General features: G+C 42.0%; 1 protein-coding gene across 1 annotated transcript in view; it reads right to left on the bottom strand.

The window, feature by feature from the left end:
• Window positions 1–16349, bottom strand: part of LOC126470802 (uncharacterized) — a 473325-nt gene extending 456976 nt beyond the window's left edge. The window contains exons 1-2 of the mRNA XM_050098815.1: window positions 16281–16349; window positions 359–511 (exon numbers count right to left, since the gene is read on the bottom strand). The gene's annotated coding sequence lies outside the window, so the exon portion shown is untranslated. The remainder of the gene's footprint in view (window positions 1–358; window positions 512–16280) is intronic.
• Between the last annotated feature and the right edge of the window lie 3690 nt (window positions 16350–20039).

Below are 20039 nucleotides of genomic sequence, written 5' to 3' on the forward strand. Positions count from 1 at the left end.
AGACGGAATGTCAGCCTCAGTTGTTTTTCAGAAGGTGTACTATACTTCCAAGACAGAGATCGAGAGAGAATTCTGCATGAACATGTAAGATATTAACGGATACCGAAGGAAAGTAATGAGACAGTGTGAAGAGAGATTGTATGAGACGATCTAGCTAAACGAATGTACGGTTCCCTTAATTTTCCCTAATAACAGTCAAAAATGTTCGCACTATTCTGTGTGGAATTAACAACGTAACATATTAGGTGACCGTAACCACACTTCCTAGCACTGCTGTAATCAAGGCAGGTATAGATAAAAATATCCAACACTATTTTTGAGCTCAGTAGGCATGCACAGTATGCATTTGCTAACTTACTCAAATTCCGAGTTGTGGTCTTTCAATGTGGAGACGGTATTTCTGGATATTCTGCAACTGCACCAACTTGAAGACGCGTAAGGTTGCTGTCCGCCAGTGGTGCAAATGTTCTAGGCCTTGTGTTCCTCACAGGACAGTGGAACAGCGTGAGCTCTGAAAACAAACAACTTTCTGTTGGTATGAATGGATATCAAGTCGTCTGAAAAATAACACAGAAAAATTCTAAACATTTATTTCTTTGACGCCATCTGTGTAATACGTAACCATCTGCCATGTTGCAGAAAAGAAGAATCGCCTTGTCATTTCATAATGTTCCTTGAATCCATGCCATTTTGCGTTTGCTACTAACTGAGGGATATTTCACTACGGCTCACTGCAAGTCATAAATAGTGACAGTCAAACAAGAAGACAACGTAATTCAATTCTTCATTCAATAACTTTTAAAGAGAAAAATATTTTTTTGAGTCGAATCAATACGACAAATGTTCATGTAAAGGCTTCCCTTCTTTTCGTAAACGACACTCAAATAAAATTCCAAACCATCGTGGTTTATATATATAGACTTCACCTTAATATCTTATCAGACATCCATAACTTTAGGATCTTTTGCTTCTGGAAGGTACAATATTGTTGAATAATTACCCCGACAGACCAATATCAGTATTCACCCGTAGACTCTGCCCTAGATCCATATCATGCGAAATCAATGTCTTATATCGTTAAAGTAACTGCTACCTGAAAACATAACATTTGCCCAAAAAAATGAAAGTCAAAGAAACCGCCCATAATTTCGAATGCATCCTCTCTTGTTCTTGATCCGTGAAAAATGTTTGTTATTTCTATTGACGATTCTAAAGATGTTACTAGTTCGCCAATGAATGTTGAAACGTTTAGGAAATCACTGGCCTACGACAATGAGAATGTAATGCCATACGTCACTAAAAGACGTAACTGATCTTTTCTGTACATATAATTGCTGGTAATTCTGAAATTTTTGTCAAACTTATCTATCTTACCAGTATAGGTTAGAAATATTTCTATGAAAGAAACCTGCAACTGTGTAGGCTATAACGTGATACTGACGAAAATGAGTTCTGCACTCATCATTATTTCGTATACATACAACAATTTTTGAGCTTATTTTTTATCTGAACATTTGTCGGCTAATAAATAAATTTACCTGGTAGAAGCTATTGCTCCCACAAACAAAACACCATGAAGTAATAAAGCGTAGGATATCCCACAGGAAGAAATGAATATAAACGAGCATTGCAGCATTCCAGCTTATACGTTGGTGGTTTATATTTGACGCTGAATTAAAATTCGTTGGGAAAATTAATACAGAACGAATAGAAACAGAAAGAGGAAATTTGTGTATGTCACAACGGAAGGTGAAGATGGGAATGATAATGGAACAGAAGAACAAACAATGGGAAGTATGGCTAAACCTAAAATGTCCTTTACACTCTCTGTGTACAATATCAAACTTTTTTTCACTGTCGTCTACATAAAATTCTTGATTGCTGTAGACATGGTTACATAAAGTTCATCGCAGATTCCTGTGAATGCCGTAGAACATTTATCTACATACTTGGCTCCATGCTTGAGATAACTGGCGTGTTGTGGAACCAGGTGAGTATTCATTTCTTGTAGAAATTCACCGGCTCCAATGAAAACAAGAAAACCACTTATTGATACTCATGGAAGCAATATAATCGTCGTTGTGAAACATCTATTCCGGCCAAATGTCGTAACAGCCGTCTTCATCCAGTCCTCAGTCATCTACTTCTCTCTTAATTGTCTCATCTCTACTTTGTGCATTCATACCCACTTAAAAAACTTTGATTCACTCATGGTCTCGTCCTCATATATCTCATACTTTTGACCTTGAATATCTGTTGCTGTTATGTCCTACACAATCTTAAATCGAAGAACTGTACGAGTCTCACGCGGCATTAGTGTCGACTTGTCCACATTTATGAGTAGCATTTATCATGCTAGCAGACGTTACACCGTTTATGAGGTGTATGAGCAATAAAGAGCCACATTTTAGTGTTGCCAAGTCCCTTGAATAGAACCTATTTGTAGGGTGATACTAAAATGGAAATGACGTGTGGCTAGGGCCTCCCGTCTGGTGGACCGTTCGCCTGGTGCAAGTCTTTCGAGTTGACGCCACCTCGCCGACTTGCGACTTCGGGCCGTTACGTATGACATTCCGTCGCGCTGACCACTCACCTACCACGGACGGCCCAGGTTGATACTGTATATCGCATATTCTTTCATACTGCGTACACTAGCAAATGGTAATTCTGTACAAATGTTGAAACATTTCCTGTTCTGGTAGAGCCCTACACACTTGCTCTTCCATTTCAAAGCTCATGACAGAAACATAACATCATCGAATGGTAGTTAACTAACCGGGAAAGGAGAAGAAACATTGTAAATTCCGTGAACCTACAAATTTTTCTTACAAGAGTTCATTATTGGTAAATCAATTTTCTGCTGAGGTGGATTATGGAGTGGTAATGAAATGATTATCTATTAGCCATCGAACACTCTCCATTCATCTTCTCCTATATTTTCTATTTCTTCGTCGTGATATAGTGACAATACTTCAAGTCGAGAACAGCACCGCCAGCAAACAATCTGAGAGCAATAAGCATTCTATCTGCCTTGTCGTTTGTAAACAGCTGAAACGGGATTCTATTAATTTTATTCACACCTCAATTGTAAGACATATACACATAGACCAAGGTTTACAGGACGCCTTTCAGAGATCTAAGAAGACAGAGTCTAGGGGCTATAGATTCACACTACGTATCGGTGTTACTAAAACATCGAAACACGATTACAATCGGCTACATAGTACCACAGCCCACTCTCAAGGAAGGAAAGAATGTACATCACAGGACGTATGGGAATGGGGGGAAGCGCAGGATCGTCCACCTGCCAAATATCGAAATTAAGCTCGTTGTTTCTCTTGCCGCATGTCAAGAGATTACTTTCCGTTTTCTGTTTACCCATTTTCGGAATTGATAACGAACCAATCAAGCATATACTCTTTTGACGTCTTGACTGCAGTCAAATGGTTAAAGAGATTTCATCCGCGTCGTAAGGACACCTAAAAATTACCAGTTAGGATGCTAAATACAACTTGAAGAGCTACTTGATCGAGAAGTAGCGGCACCGGTCTCGTAAACTGACAAACGGCCGGGAGAGCGGTGTGTTGACCACTTGCCCCTCCATATCAGCAACTAATCACGCCTGTGGATTGAGGATGACACGGCATCAGGTCGGTACTGCTGGTCCTTCATGGCCTACTCGGGCGGCGTTTAGACTTTATGATACTAAATATGGATAGTGTTTTCATTTTCAGTCATATTTTTTATTTTAAGTCTACTTACTTAAATTCTATACTTCCCTCACTAGTTCTATCACCTTCCATAGTGGGTTCTTTTTACTACATATTTTACCTTGTAGATGAATCATAGCAGCTAGGAATTTGAAATAAATCTTATTTCCTTTCGTGACAAAAATAAAAACACCTACAGCCGTTCTTACGATTTTATTTTATTTTGTCGCTGCCAGTTTCGACGCTTCATTGCGTCATCTTCAGGCTGTTTTGATGCGGTACAGGTTGATACGATCCCCATGCATAACCCATCAGTTGCCAGCATTACTGGATTCACAGCTAATGTGTCAGCACTCCAACCATCAACTGTCAACTCACAGTTCATCTTCAGACGGCTAGTTCACGTTAAAAAACATTTTACATTAGCTTTCAGTTTTTATTTTCCCAAATGATCAAATTTCTTTGGGGTAGTGGTGCTCAACAACCAAACAAGATGTGAGACAAAATGTCTTTTTATTTGTAATTGTGCCTCACAACGATTTTAAATGATGTAAACAAATAATTAAAATGAAGGATGTTTTGGTTACTCACGTTGAAAAATCAGCGCCATTACGTTCCAGTGCTGACTGCTTGTGATCATAGAGCATCGAAGACTGTACGATGCGCTTTTCTTATGTATATGTTAACACATAATCTAAAGCACTACTCACTCACAAAGAGGCTTCATAACATGGAAGTATGTATACAAAGATGGCGATATCGCAACCATAATAATGCGAAAGACATCCACTCTCAGAGATACATACATGTATGTGACAGTAGGTTCAAATGGTTCAAATGGCTCTGAACACTATTGGACTTAACATCTGAGGTCATCAGTCCCCTAGAACGTATAACTATGTAAACCTAACAAACCTATGGACGTCACACATCCATGCCCGAGGCGGGGTTCGAACCTGCGACAGTAGCAGTCGCGCGGTTCCGAGCAGAAGCGCCTAGAACCGAGCAGAAGCACCATCACGGCCGGCTGTGGTAGTAGGAATTTGCAAATTTCGAATGTTCTGTTACTTATTATTTATATGAAAAGAGAACTGATTACAATTAGGATAAACAAATAAATCAAATAGTTTGTTATAAAGTGTTACTACAGTTGTATTATGTTAATATTATGGTATACATTGAAACCAATGTGAAAGAGAAGAGATGGTGTACATAAATAAATATTACAGCGTGCTCATATTATGTAAATACTATGGCATACATCAGAAGCAAAGTAGATGATCTGGGAAGGGTGTACATAACAAAAATATTCCAACAGTGGATATTATATGTATATATAGCTGAAGGTATCGTATGACAAAGTAAGCTGTTATATATTATTCACCATTTCATGTTGGGTTAAGGTCTGCATGTTTTTATTATTAGAGGGAGAAGTGTTTACTTCATTCTGGAAAGCAGGTGAATTAAGTTGTGAAGAAAGGCTGCATTGGCTAACTTGGTCTGTTCATTGAGGAGATCTCGTACGTCAGAAGAAATTTGATGTCTGAGACCATAGCGCGTGGAAAACGTTTCAAAATTAAAAATGAGTCCCTTCATAACAACAGTTTGCAGAGTCCGGTATACCTTTATTTTGCATATTGGTACGATAACAAGTTCGCTACCAAACAGTTGATAAATGGCTGCATTCGACAGATTTATAGTTAATTTAACGGTCTTTGTGGAGAAACGTACCCATTGTTACCTTCACCAAAAGCGAACAAAATGCTACGAGATAATGATCCTTTGATGAAAAAATGATCATTTTGAAAGCAATTAATTATGAAAGTTAACGGTAACGCACCGTATGTTCCAGTCGCCATTGTGTAAACAAAGCTTCTTTCTTCGCATGTTATGATCGCGCATTTGTCATGGCGGTGTTGGTGAAGGACTACACAAGTGATAGATCCAAATACACTCCTGGAAATTGAAATAAGAACACCGTGAATTCATTGTCCCAGGAAGGGGAAACTTTATTGACACATTCCTGGGGTCAGATACATCACATGATCACACCGACAGAACCACAGGCACATAGACACAGGCAACAGAGCATGCACAATGTCGGCACTAGTACAGTGTATATCCACCTTTCGCAGCAATGCAGGCTGCTATTCTCCCATGGAGACGATCGTAGAGATGCTGGATGTAGTCCTGTGGAACGGCTTGCCATGCCATTTCCACCTGGCGCCTCAGTTGGACCAGCGTTCGTGCTGGACGTGCAGACCGCGTGAGACGACGCTTCATCCAGTCCCAAACATGCTCAATGGGGGACAGATCCGGAGATCTTGCTGGCCAGGGTAGTTGACTTACACCTTCTAGAGCACGTTGGGTGGCACGGGATACATGCGGACGTGCATTGTCCTGTTGGAACAGCAAGTTCTCTTGCCGGTCTAGGAATGGTAGAACGATGGGTTCGATGACGGTTTGGATGTACCGTGCACTATTCAGTGTCCCCTCGACGATCACCAGTGGTGTACGGCCAGTGTAGGAGATCGCTCCCCACACCATGATGCCGGGTGTTGGCCCTGTGTGCCTCGGTCGTATGCAGTCCTGATTGTGGCGCTCACCTGCACGGCGCCAAACACGCATACGACCATCATTGGCACCAAGGCAGAAGCGACTCTCATCGCTGAAGACCACACGTCTCCATTCGTCCCTCCATTCACGCCTGTCGCGACACCACTGGAGGCGGGCTGCACGATGTTGGGGCGTGAGCGGAAGACGGCCTAACGGTGTGCGGGACCATAGCCCAGCTTCATGGAGACGGTTGCGAATGGTCCTCGCCGATACCCCAGGAGCAACAGTGTCCCTAATTTGCTGGGAAGTGGCGGTGCGGTCCCCTACGGCACTGCGTAGGATCCTACGGTCTTGGCGTGCATCCGTGCGTCGCTGCGGTCCGGTCCCAGGTCGACGGACACGTGCACCTTCCGCCGACCACTGGCGACAACATCAATGTACTGTGGAGACCTCACGCCCCACGTGTTGAGCAATTCGGCGGTACGTCCACCCGGCCTCCCGCATGCCCACTATACGCCCTCGCTCAAAGTCCGTCAACTGCACATACGGTTCACGTCCACGCTGTCGCGGCATGCTACCAGTGTTAAAGACTGCGATGGAGCTCCGTATGCCACGGCAAACTGGCTGACACTGACGGCAGTGGTGCACAAATGCTGCTCAGCTAGCGCCATTCGACGGCCAACACCGCGGTTCCTGGTGTGTCCGCTGTGCCGTGCGTGTGATCATTGCTTGTACAGCCCTCTCGCAGTGTCCGGAGCAAGTATGGTGGGTCTGACACACCGGTGTCAATGTGTTCTTTTTTCCATTTCCAGGAGTGTACATTGGGGAAACGTGGGTAGGCATCTAACGAAAAGACTTCAGGACAAACTGTTTAGTTTTCTGAGTGTATTTCTTAGTGTGCTATTACGCTTAAAGAAAACTAAATGAATTATTCATAATGGATCGAGTGGTTTACGCTCAGATGAAACTGCTATGCTTATGTCTGAAAGTACAGTCAGTTGAAAGGCGGATCTTCACGAAGTTCAAAACACTAGGTGTAATACCTTTGAGTGAACTTTAAATCGGGCTTCTCTACAGGATGCAAGCAATAACTGTATAACAACTTCCCATAGAGGTGAAGGTGAAGCCGAGACAAACAAACTGGTATAGGAGACCTTTGGTCTATCACGCCTAAAACTGACCTACAAAAGATAACGAAGTTAGAGAGCATGAGTACCGTGCGGGATTTTCTCTAAAATGGTTCTTGAGTATTAAAAAAGACCCTTATTCGAACACCTACAAAAAGTAAACTTAATGTTTGTGTAAATTTTACCTCAAAATATAATGAATTTTAAAGGCGTAAGATTAAGGACTGAATCATTCTGTTTGTCTGGCCTGCTTGCTATGAAGCTACTGTGATCCTAAAGGATAAGTTTTCATCAAAATTTAGGTGTAATTAGTTTTTGCATAACGTTTATAAAAGTCTTTCTTCTTTCGTTACCCTCACGGGAAAGTTTAAATTAATAATGTTAACGAAATAGCCGACTAAGCCGATGGCGTAAGAGAGCAAGAGGTTACTGAAAATCTCGCGAGGCGCTATTGCCAGGTAGCTTGGCTTGCTTTGTAGGCCAATTTGGGTTATCAACTTTCTCAACGAGACTTCAACTAAATACTGTACTACGTTGTAAACAGTTCTCGTTTACAAACTGCATGTTTTGTAGTGGGCGTACGTTTACGACTTTATTTTACCACACTTCGACGATCCAAACTAATTTGTATTTAAGGATGTGAAAACAACAGAAAAAGTTTGACCCATGCACTTAAGATAATCTTGTGAGACAAGAGAAAAACAAGTCGTTTGTTTTACGTAGTATGTTTAAGATAAACCGATTTCATTCAATATTTTTAATACGTTTGCGGGTTCAAATAAAAATATTTACGTACATATTCTGAAGCATTTAAGTGCAACTGAAAATAATAAATATTGTTAAATTCGTTCAAAAAAAATGTCAGTATAGGTTACGAATCGACTGATACGACAAAGAGAGTTCCTACCTGGCATTCGATTCGGCTGATTCTTATAACTGTATAATTTAAAATAAATTATAGCCAGAGTTATGAGAATAAAATATCCCACAGTCGTTTCTTCCGAATGCATCATCTTGCCGTGGAATAATTAAACCGCAACTGTCCACCGAACTTCTCCGCAAGCAGGTAAATGACCTTCGAGCGCCGGACGAATTTCCGTTGAACTGCGGGTCGGGTTTAAGTGGTTCGAGATGAGAACTTTGTCGGCGGTCAGAGAAGTTCTAGAGGAAGGATTTCTAGCGGTACTACTCTGGTGCGACGAAGGAAGAACGTTTGAAAACAATACAGATATTTCCAGAACAGTTTCGATAGCAATTCCACTCTCTTAGTATCAGATCAAACTAATGTTTAGAAATCTTAAGGAAAATTTACTTAGGATTTCTACATCTGTTTTCCCCGTCAGAGTAACAGTAAATTATATTTGACTACTATCACGGACGCAGATTATTTGATAACGAAGACATCATTATTGTTTTGCCATGGTTACAATTACACTTGCAGTCCAAAAGTGTTCCAATACTCACAGTGAGCTGTTTATCGCAGGATATGTGATAACTAAGTATTTCATCGATATTTGCTCATCAAACGAGATTCAAAATTAGGTGTGCTTTCCTCAGTTTAGCAGTCAATATGACGCCCTTTAAGAAATCTTAAATTACATTCTTGCTAAAAATACTCCGTTTGTAACAATACTTCCTAGTCGGCTGGAGTAGTCTCATTTGAACATTAAAATTACTGATAATAGATGTGGGATGGAAGGCATACATTATCACGTTTACCACAAATATACTAAACTCCAAGATTACTTGTAACGCTAAAGTTCTACAAGAAGTCTGTTTACATAATCTTCAATAAATAATAACATGCAGGCGACACCATATCCAACGTGGTATACTATTACCACTTACTGTTAGTTCGTGCAACCAAAGAAAATTTTAGCGAGGTTTCTCTTGTAGCACTATTGTGATCTTGTTATTGACAGAAAATGACGCCCTGTTTACCACAGTAATTTCTACACACTTAACCTTATTTACACCATTATTTGTGATAAATTAGGTTGCGGAGGTATTTTCTCTCACTGATACATGGACATACTAACGTACAGTCGTAAAGGAAATCGGTTTGTCCCCCTCATGTGTTCCTTAGATGTTGCAACAAATGATGAGGCTATTTTCGAGGGTGCGTTACGGTAGATGACAGAGTGTTGGTGCCTAATTGCAGAACTAAGAGAGTTAACCCCGAAGGAGGAATTTGGAAGCAAATTAAAGTGCACGTGAGAAGGGTGAGTAACGAAATATTATCGTCAAACTCTACGTCGATGATGACGACATTAGAGACGGAGCACAAGCTCAGAAAGGCGAATAATGGTGATGGATATTTACAACGTCAACTCTGGTATTTGCCCTAAGCAATTTCAGGAAACTATTAAACACTTTAATTAGGATTGCTGGAACGGGATTTGAACCGCAAGACTCATGAATTTGAGTCTAGTGCCTTGTCACTGCGTCACATCACTCAGCGAGGGGACGTGAAAGAAGTCTCGTTAGCATTGCCACTGCAACCTGGGATAAATTTCTGAAAAAGTAAATGAGTAAGTAGTGCAAGTATTGTACAGGGAGGATGACACCAAAACCATTTATAAATATTTTATATAACAACTGAATTTATTTGTCGGAATATTTATGTTTCTGCTCTTGGTCACGATTCAAAAATGATCCAATTTCATTATTTTCTCTTTGTGATGTAAAATTAAAAATCAATTTAAATACGTATCTCATTCGACAAGTAGTAGTAGTTTTACGTAGATGAAAAAGAGTGAAATGTGTCGTGCATATTAGTAATGGCTGGAGAGGAAGGAAACTTCTTATCACATTTCGTTTCCTGAAAGGCGTCTCAAGAGTATCATGACCTTAACTCCTCACTGTTCGAATTAATTACCAGTTAATTGCCGCTACAGGTCCACTTCTAAACATCGTGTCAACTGATATTTTGACTGATTTAAAGTTACAAGATTGTTAAAAAGCAACAGGCGGTCATTTTATATCTATAAGATGCAAAGAACGCGGGAAAATCTCAGGTTATAAATATTTTATAGTATAATTTTATCGTAATTATAGTCACATGTTACAGAGCTCGTGACTGTCAGCACTTTGTGCAAATATCTTGTGACAGGTGTGTGTGTGAGCATTTTGCGTTTTTTCTAGGGCGTATGTTACGAGCATTTTGTATTATGCAATTCTTGTAGGTGGGGAGCAAAGCGAGACAAACGATTGACGGCGGGACTAAATATCTCAGAAATCCGCAGTGTGACAGTCTGATTACAGCTTACATCGTACATACTTTCCATCAAGAGGAACTCAGTATCTTCATGCTCGATGTAAGTAGAAAGAAGTGTAGTACTTAACGCAGTATTCTGTACGCTAGAAACGCCGCGAAGTTTTCAGTCTTGATCGACAACACTAGATCTTTGCTACCTGGAGCGTTTCCTGTGGCTGTACTCATTCTTTAAGAAGTATAAATTAGATTACTAAAGTAACAGTGTGTCAAATTATTATATTTAAACTACGATACGGAGCACGGACACACGATACTTGTCTTTACACCTATCGCTGAATGACTCCATGATGTGCAAAACAGTGTCTAGAATAGCAAACAGCATATAGCGATACATCGATAACGGTTGTTTTGGTGGACGAGAAACTAGCCGAGAAATCAGTTCACTCTCTCCTCGTTGTCAAAACCGGAGTATATTTTGGGCAGCACATGTTTTTTCTTCATAATATTTTAAAGGTGCTTCAAGAATAATAAGTGAAAAATCAACAAAATTTTTATGTTTGTATTGATATTATGATTGTTATCAAATAGCTTTAAGTTAAAAAAAATGGGTCAAATGGCTCTAAGCACTATGGGATTTAACATCTGAGGTCATCAGTCCCGTAGACGTAGAACTACTTAAAACTAACTAACCTAAGGACATCACACACATCCATGCCCGAGGCAGGATTCGAACCTGCGACCGTAGCAGCAGCGCGGTTCCCGACTGAAGCACCTAGAACCGCTCGGCCACAGTGGCCGGCTAGCTTTAAATGACGTATGTCGGGTAATTTACTAGAAAACATACTGAATGTTTTCAAGCACAATTTTATTTACGAAGGAACCGGGTGTCCTTCACTGCCCACGCTATTTAAGATATTTATAAATGAAATTATCAATATATGCTAAATAAAATGAAGGATTCCAACACACCGAGATGAACAGTTTCTAACTGACACCTTTCTGCAGATGACCAGGCTATGTTCGCGTCTACTTAAACGACCTTCAACGAGCTGATGGTCCTTACATATAATGGCAAAACAAAAGGGTCTGTAATCTAACCACATCGACAAAGAAGACGAAAGTTGTGGTCTTTTGTGGAAAAGAACATCTAAGAGCTAAAACCATAAAAGAGAATAACATATTGGAACAAGTCCATATATTCAACTCCCTGGACTATTATATCACTTATACTAATGACAATGATCGTGAAAAGATCTACACATGTTACAAGAACGGCCCTAAATTTTATCGGCATGCACGCGACAGGGTGTGTTCCTGATACGGATATGTTCTAAAACGCCGCGCTATAAAATCGGTTTTTCTAATGCTCCTATCCCGAGTTATGTTGGTGATCAAAGGGTAGGGACAAGTATTTTGGATATCCCTTGCGCTAGAGACCATTTGTATAGTCAACCGAAGGATCGTCTTAGTGTGGGTATCCTACAATACAGGGTCAAAGTATGAATATTACACACTTCCTCCTGTTTAGGCAAATGGAGCAAATCGGGTGCTTCTCTTTGCACCTGATGTGGCCTACGCTGGGCTTAATGGGTCATATGGGAGCACCATTAGTTCATGGGCGGTTCCTTGGAAAACCCGTCCCAAGAAAGGAGTTAATTTGCTATATTTTCGCGTCATTTGCAGACCCAGCCTAGAATTCCGCGACGGTTGTACATAACAAATGCCTGAAATTGTTACAATATTCCGATTTCGAACAATTTTCTTGATGTCTTTATGCGATTCCAAATTACAGATGTTCAGAATATTCATTCTTCTACATGTAAATTGCGTTATGAAGCTAAATATAAGTAATTAATAACAGCAGAAAATTGGTCAGATTTTAACTTTATATTCTCTAGGCATTTATCTAGAAGAGTGATGTCACCGTTTTCAAAAACCTTTATATGTTATCGAGAAACACCCCAAAATTTTGTTTTTCAGGTACCAAATCCCAGCCGGCCGAAGTGGCCGTGCGGTTAAAGGCGCTGCAGTCTAGAACCGCAAGACCGCTACGTTCGCAGGTTCGAATCCTGCCTCGGGCATGGATGTTTGTGATGTCCTTAGGTTAGTTAGGTTTAACTAGTTCTAAGTTCTAGGGGACTAATGACCTCAGCAGTTGAGTCCCATAGTGCTCAGAGCCAGCCAACCGAATCCCAGCTGCGGATTCCGAGACGGATATACGCAGCAAATGGCTGCAATTTTTACGATGTCTTCCTAACATACAGATCTCGAACAACTTTGAAAAATATCTTCATATCTTTATCGGTTTCTGAGATCCAGTGCTTCAAAGTAACCCAACCTGTACCCGTAAAACATGCATGAAAAATCCAGTGTGAGGCGAAAATGTATTTTATAAAGTATTTCCGCGATCATCTGGGGACCCCATTTGTCGTACTGAAGTATAAGCTATTTTTATTTTTATTTTTTGTCTTTTGTACGTTAAATCATGTCTGATGTCTAAAATTAGTTCTGCGTTATTTCAATATCACGCAGGTAAACTATCTAAATTTTACTGGTCAATAAGTTTCTTTTCATATGAGTTACAGAACCAGAGGAAATGCTAATATTTGAGCACAAAAATTGTGAAAAAGTTCCTCTTTATTTAAAGGAATTTGACTGAAAAGTGGAGTACCAGCTGCGTCATTCTAGCTACTCCAGCCTCTTCAAAAATTTTGGCATACGAACACACGCACTATTTTATGCTGAAAGAAAGGCAGTGGCAGTGGAAAAGACACGGAAAAGTAATAAAACACTGGAAAATGGTAGACAGTGATTGTGTTATCGAAAGAGCGAAGGAAACATTCATAGTGTGAGATAAAGAGAGGGACACAGTGGCAGCGTAACATAGTTAACAGTGACAGAACAGTGCTAGGAAAAGAATGAAGGAAAAAATGCCAGGGATTATTGGGGGGGGGGGGGGGGATAGAGCGAAAAAGAAAGAGAAAGTGGAAGTGGAAGGGGGTAAGAGCCAGTGATAATGAGAGACAGAGTTTACAACAATGACAACGAGGGAGAGAGATGATAGTGAGAAGAGACAGCAGCAGCAGGAAGGAAGGAATGAGATATTAGCAGTAAGAGAGAGTAAGAGGGAGAAAGTGACAGTTAGATGAGACGGTAGTAGTAGGACAGAACGACTGCAAATGTTGCTGTGATACAGGAGACAATGACACAGAGACGAAAAGAAACTATGACGGGAGTTAAGCTGAATGAGTGAGTTGGAATTGCCAAGAGGGAGTGGATGGGTATGAGAGAGAGGTGAGCTGCATGTGAATATGTTCGTATGCGAAAATTTTCGGGTAATTTTTTAAAGATGGTGAGGAAGGTAGAACGAGTCGCTGGTGCCCCACTTTTCAGTCAGAGTCTTGTAAATAAAGAGGAACATTTTCGCATTTATTGTGATCCGATAGGATCATTTTACCGCTGGTAATACTACAACCGTACCTTACTGCTCTGCTAATCCGAAGTATGGCTTTTAACGAGGAAACAGGTACAGAGAATTGAAGCGGCAGTGCCGAGACTTCTAAAATCCTTGGCAGGATACAAATTAGAAGATCACAAAAAGAACTGTGAGATAAAAGAGGAGCTCCATGTTCTAGGAACAGCCACGACAGTCTATTACGTGTAGGCCAAAGTAGGCTAACAGGAAAACCCTGTGACTGCAGACCCAGTGGTATAAGAAGAATTCGAAGACCACGGAAGTGGTGCGACCAGCTTTAAATGCTTCGTTTCCGAAAAGGTAAGCGTCTCTAATCCAAAAATGTGCATTGTGAAGAGAAACTTAAGGACAACATACGTGGCCATTTGTAGCTAATGGGGAAGAAAGAAATAATATACGCAAGACACGTTTTCAAATGTTGATTTTCAAAGCCGGCCGGGGTGGCCGAGCGGTTCTAGGCGCTACAGTCTGGAACCGCGCGACCCCTACGGTCGCAGTTTCGAATCCTTCCTCGGGCATGGATGTGTGTGATGTCCTTAGGTTAGTTAGGTTTAAGTAGATCTAAGTTCTAGGAGACTGATGACCTCAGGAGTTAAGTCCCATATTGCTCAGAGCCATTTGAACCATTTGATTTTAAAAGTACGTCAAATACTGGTCATCGGTCATACTCTGTACGTAGTGTCACATAGAGGGCATATTCGAAAGATTTACACCCCTGGATAAAAACTTGTAACTTTTCCAGAAATACCGTGCATATAATTGGTAAATTAAAAAAAGATAAAAATAATGTGTAAGTACATTTCTTCACTGCCATGTTTTAGTAGTAACGTTTTTGTAATATTTCCTTTCACTACTGTCGGTATGTGGTTTCGAAACACTTAACGTGACACAGTGATGTTTATTACTCAGAAACATTCCAGAATGACTATTTTCTTAATGATACGCTATGAACTTCAGTTACTCGCTAACGACGTTACAACAATACATCACTCGCATTGTTAGTCGTTGTTTTAGAGCACTACATTATTTAAGAAGATAAATATTAAGGGCAGTGTACACTGATATTTGTTATGTTGGGTTGTTTTGGGGGAGGAGACCAGACAGTGAGGTCATCGATCTCATCGGATTAGGAAAGGAAGTCGGCCGTGCTCTTTCGAAGGAACCATCCCGACATTTGCCTGGAGCGATTTAGGGAAATCACGGAAAATCTAAATCAGGATGGCCGAAAACGGGATTGAACCGTCGGCCTCCCGGATGCGAGTCCAGTGTGCTAGCCACTGCGACACCTCGCTCGGTCTGATATTTGTAGCTAATGCCGAAGAATAAATTTACATGCACAAGCGAATGTCGTTGGAATTCCTTTTTCTTTTTAAAAAAGATAAAAAAAGAAAGCAGCGTAAACGAATGGAGAAAAATTTTTTTGTATTCTCCAATAGATCGTTTTGCGATCGCATAATGGCCGCGACAGAACAGGCGGTGCTTCGCTGCCCTGTGAGCTGGACTTATTGGAACTATCGACTCCTGTCTCTGTCTCTGTGTTGGGAGGTAAATTTTCTACTACAGAACCCATATAAACTGTCTGACAGATGTATTCCGGGAATGACGACCTAACAATAACGGCTTTGTTGGTCATATGATTTGGTTTTACGGCCTGCGAATTGCCGACCAGTGCTCTTTCCATCAGTCCAGTTTTCTTAGACATTACAACAGGACTACACAAATTTATGTCGAAACCGCCACTCAAATGTCTTAAGGAATGACAATCCAGCCAGGTCACGCGCGCTGGAACTCGCAGAGAAACGAGGAATTTATAAGGCACCAGAGATGCTACAGCTTTAACCACAGATACCCCAACGTAACTTAAGCCGAGGGTCACATGACGACTACCTACCTTAAACAATGGATGCTCTAGCTGTTTACAGACAGCAGCTATTTAGCCTTGTGTCTACCCACAAGCACAATTCCTACCATACATCAACCTCAGAAGAATGCACTAAACCAAGCGATCCGAGAGTGACAACTACATGATTCTGGCGCTCCTGATAACGTAAAGCTACACTACTGAAATAAGATCCTACAAAGGAAAAAACGGGTGCCGGTGCCTTTTAAACGCCGGTAAGTACGAAGATATCAACACTTTCGCGGGAACGAAGACTCCAGCGACTGTTGTAGTATAGAGGCCAAACGCTACTTACACTATTAAGCTGCCACTTCCGTGCAAACGTAACACAAACAGCAAACGCGTGGGCTGTGTCCCGTGGAGCTACTGGCGAGAATAAATATGGGGTTGTGTGACGGCGGCCGGCTGGAGGAGAAGGCCTGAGCGCAGCAGTTGCGGCTGCGGCGAGGCCACGAGTGCGGCGGGCGTGCTGAGCGCGTGACTCGGCCGTGGGCCGTGCGCTGCTGAAACGCGACGCGCCGCGGTCGCCGCTGCTGCGTGCGGCGCAGCCGGCTGAAAATAATTCCGACGGGAGGTCCGCTGAGCGAGCAGCGAGCAGCCTGCAGCGGTGCGAGGCTGCGCCGCGCCCAGGCCCCTCGCTCCCCAGGCCTGCCGGGCTCGATAACGCCAGCCACAAAACTCCCTGTCACGTCCTAACGAATGAAAGGCCAGTCCCTCCGCCTACTAGCGGCACAATGAGCCATTAACTGGCCAGCTGCCGTTACGGATTCTACACTTATCTATTGGAATGTCTCGTTAAGTTCGTTCGCTTTTCGTTACAGTGCAGTCACAAAGAACGCCTGGCAATATACCACCACGCTGCACAGTTACGACAGAGTGGTTGCTGGCCTATATGCTTACACACTTCACACACAAGGTCGTGCACAGTATAGCTAAACAAAGCGGATCGGTTTTGTAAACAAACAATTTATTTTCTGCTGTATACTCCATTATTTCTCTGGAAGTATATAAATGCGATTTTTCCAAGATGTGGAGATTTTCTGGTCGACGATCTATTCGAGGTTCAGTCTACAGTCCTCCAAGGAGATGAGGCGTTTGCCATTTAGGAAATTCGGTAAGCAATAGAATACATGAAAGTAGGATGGGGCAATGTCTGGCTAATATGGCGGTTGGGTTAACGCATCCTACTCGAAAGAACGCAGTTTGTGACAGGTCAGCATAGAGGCATGTGGTCTGGCGTTGTCGTGGTGAAACACGACTACACGACTTCGGGTCTCAAATTCGGTCGTTTCCCATCAATGGTTGCCTTGAGACGATCCAATTGCGAGCAGTATCTCTCGGAAATGATAGTCTCATCCGGAAGCAATTCGTAATACAGGAATCCTTCACAATACCACCACATGCATAGGAGAACCGTTCTCGGATGCGGCCCTGGTTTAGGAAACGATAGTGGTGGCTGCCCTGTCTTGCGCCGCGATTAACTCTTCCGGAAGTTGTTCTGCGCGATCCACTAGTCATCCCCAGTTACCAGCCGTTCCGGAAAAGGAGCATTGTGACTGCATCTCAACAAGGAACCACAGAGGGACACGCGCTGAATCAAATTCGCTTTCACTCACAAGGGGAGGCCACGACGTTTGGAACGCGGATTTACTGCAAACTTCGCACACTCGTAGTACTCCATGAGGATAACAAAATGTGTAAGCAGTAGCGCGTACTTGTCAAGCGTTATTGAGAAAATCGCAAGGTAATTTCGGTGGTCAAATATATACCTGCGTGTGGCTATTTTTACCATTAAGCTGCGGCAGCCGAGTGGTTAGCGCTCAAGCACAGTAATCGCTGGATCGAGTCCCGACCGTCAGTTTTTTTTTTTTATTTCAACAGAGTCATTTTCTTTACTATTTATATTACAAATGATATAATGGGAAAAATACGTGTAATCGGATGAACTTTTATTAAATTTACAATGTTATTTGGCAGTCTACAAATTTTTATTATCACAAATAATATAAAACACTACTGGCCATTAAAAATGGTACACCACGAAGATTACGTGATATAGACGCGAAATTTAACCGACAGCAAGAAGATGCTGTGATATGCAAATGATTAGCTTTTCAGAGCATTCACAAAAGGTTGGCGCCTGTGGCGCCACCTTCAACGTGCTGACATGAGGAAAGTTTCCAACCGATTCCTCGAACACAAACAGCAGTTGACCGGCGTTGCCTGATGAAACGTTGTTTTGATGCCTCGTGTAAGGAGGAGAAAAACGTAGCATCACGATTCCGACTTTGATAAAGGTCGGATTCTAGCCTATCGCGATTGCGGTTTATCGTATGGCGACATTGCTGCTCGCGTTGATGGAGATCCAATGACTGTTAGTAGAATATAGAATCGGTGGGTTCAGGAGGGTAATACGGAACGCCGTGTTGGATCCCAACTGCCTCGTATCACTAGCAGTCGAGATGACAGGCATCTTATCCGCACGGCTGTAACGGATCGTGCAGCCACGTCTCGAGCCCTGAGTCAACAGATGGGGACGTTTGCAAGACAACAACCATCTGCACGAACAGTTCGACGACGTTTGCAGCAGCATGGACTATCAGCTCTGAGACCGTGGCTGCGGTTACCCTTGACGCTGCATCACAGACAGGAGCGCCTGCGATGGTGTACTCAACGACGAAACTGGGTGCACGAATGGCGAAACGTCATATTATCGGATGAATCCAGGTTCTGTTTACAGCATCATGATGGTCGCATCCGTGTTTGGCAACATCGCGGTGAACGCACATTGGAAGCGTGTATTCGTCATCGCTATACTGGCGTATCACCTGGAGTGATGGTATGGGGCGCCATTAGTTATACGTCTCGGTCACCTCTTGTCCGCATTGACGGCACTTTGAAAAGTGGACGTTACATTTGAGATATGTTACGACCCCTGGCTTTACACTTCATTCGGTCCCTGCGAAACCCTACATTTCAGCAGGATAATGCACGACAGCATGATGCAGGTCCTGTACGGGCCTTTCTGGATACAGAAAATGTTCGACTGCTGCCCTGCCCAAAACATTCTCCAGATCTGTCACTAATTGAAAACGTCTGGTCAATGGTGGCCGAGCAACTGGCTCGTCTCAATACGCCAGTCACTACTGTTGATGAACTGTGGTATCGTGTTGAAAATGCATTTGCAGCTGTACCTGTACACGCCATCCAAGCACTGTTTGACTCAATGCCCAGGCGTATCAAGGCCGTTATTACGGCAAGAGGTGGTTGTTCTGGGTACTGATTTCTCAGGATCTATGCAGCCAAATCGCGTGAAAATGTAATCACATGTCAGTTCTAGTATAATATATTTGTCCAATGAATACCCGTTTATCATCTGCATTTCTTCTTGATGTAGCAATTTTAATGGCCAGTAGTGTATTTATAACCTTGTTTTCCATGTTTTGACGAAAAATACCATCCTGCAACTTGTAATGTGGAAAGCGACGATTAATTGCACATCTTTCGAGAGCCGTGCATGCCGGTCAAAACTTGCACGTAACAGATAGTTTCGGGCTCCTTCCAGGTATAAAGGATTTCTCAAATCACGGACAAGCACACATTTTCAGTATCAATTAATGCGTTTGGTCGTTTACTAGTCGATAGTTCTGAATATTATATTATTTGTGATAATAAAAATTTGTAGACAGCCAAATAACATTGTAAATTTAATAAAAGTTCATCCGATTACACGTATTTTTACCCATTACATAGATTGTAATATAAATTGTAAAGAAAATGACTGTGTTGGAAATGGAAAAAGAAACTGACGACGGGGACTCGATCCATCGATACAGTGATTACGGGGCTTGAACGCTAACCACTCGGCTCCCGCCGCTTCATGGTAAAAATGGCCACGCGCAGGTATATATTTGACGAGCGAAATTATCTTGCGATTTTCTCAATAATGCTTGAGAAGTACGCGTTACTGCTTATACATTGTGTTGTCCTCATGGAGTACTACGAGCATACGAAGTTTTCAGTAAATCCGCGTTCCAGATGTCTTGGCCTCCCC

The sequence above is a fragment of the Schistocerca serialis genome, chromosome 3 (genome assembly GCF_023864345.2).
Source record: "Schistocerca serialis cubense isolate TAMUIC-IGC-003099 chromosome 3, iqSchSeri2.2, whole genome shotgun sequence".
Taxonomy (NCBI): Eukaryota; Metazoa; Arthropoda; class Insecta; order Orthoptera; family Acrididae; genus Schistocerca; species Schistocerca serialis.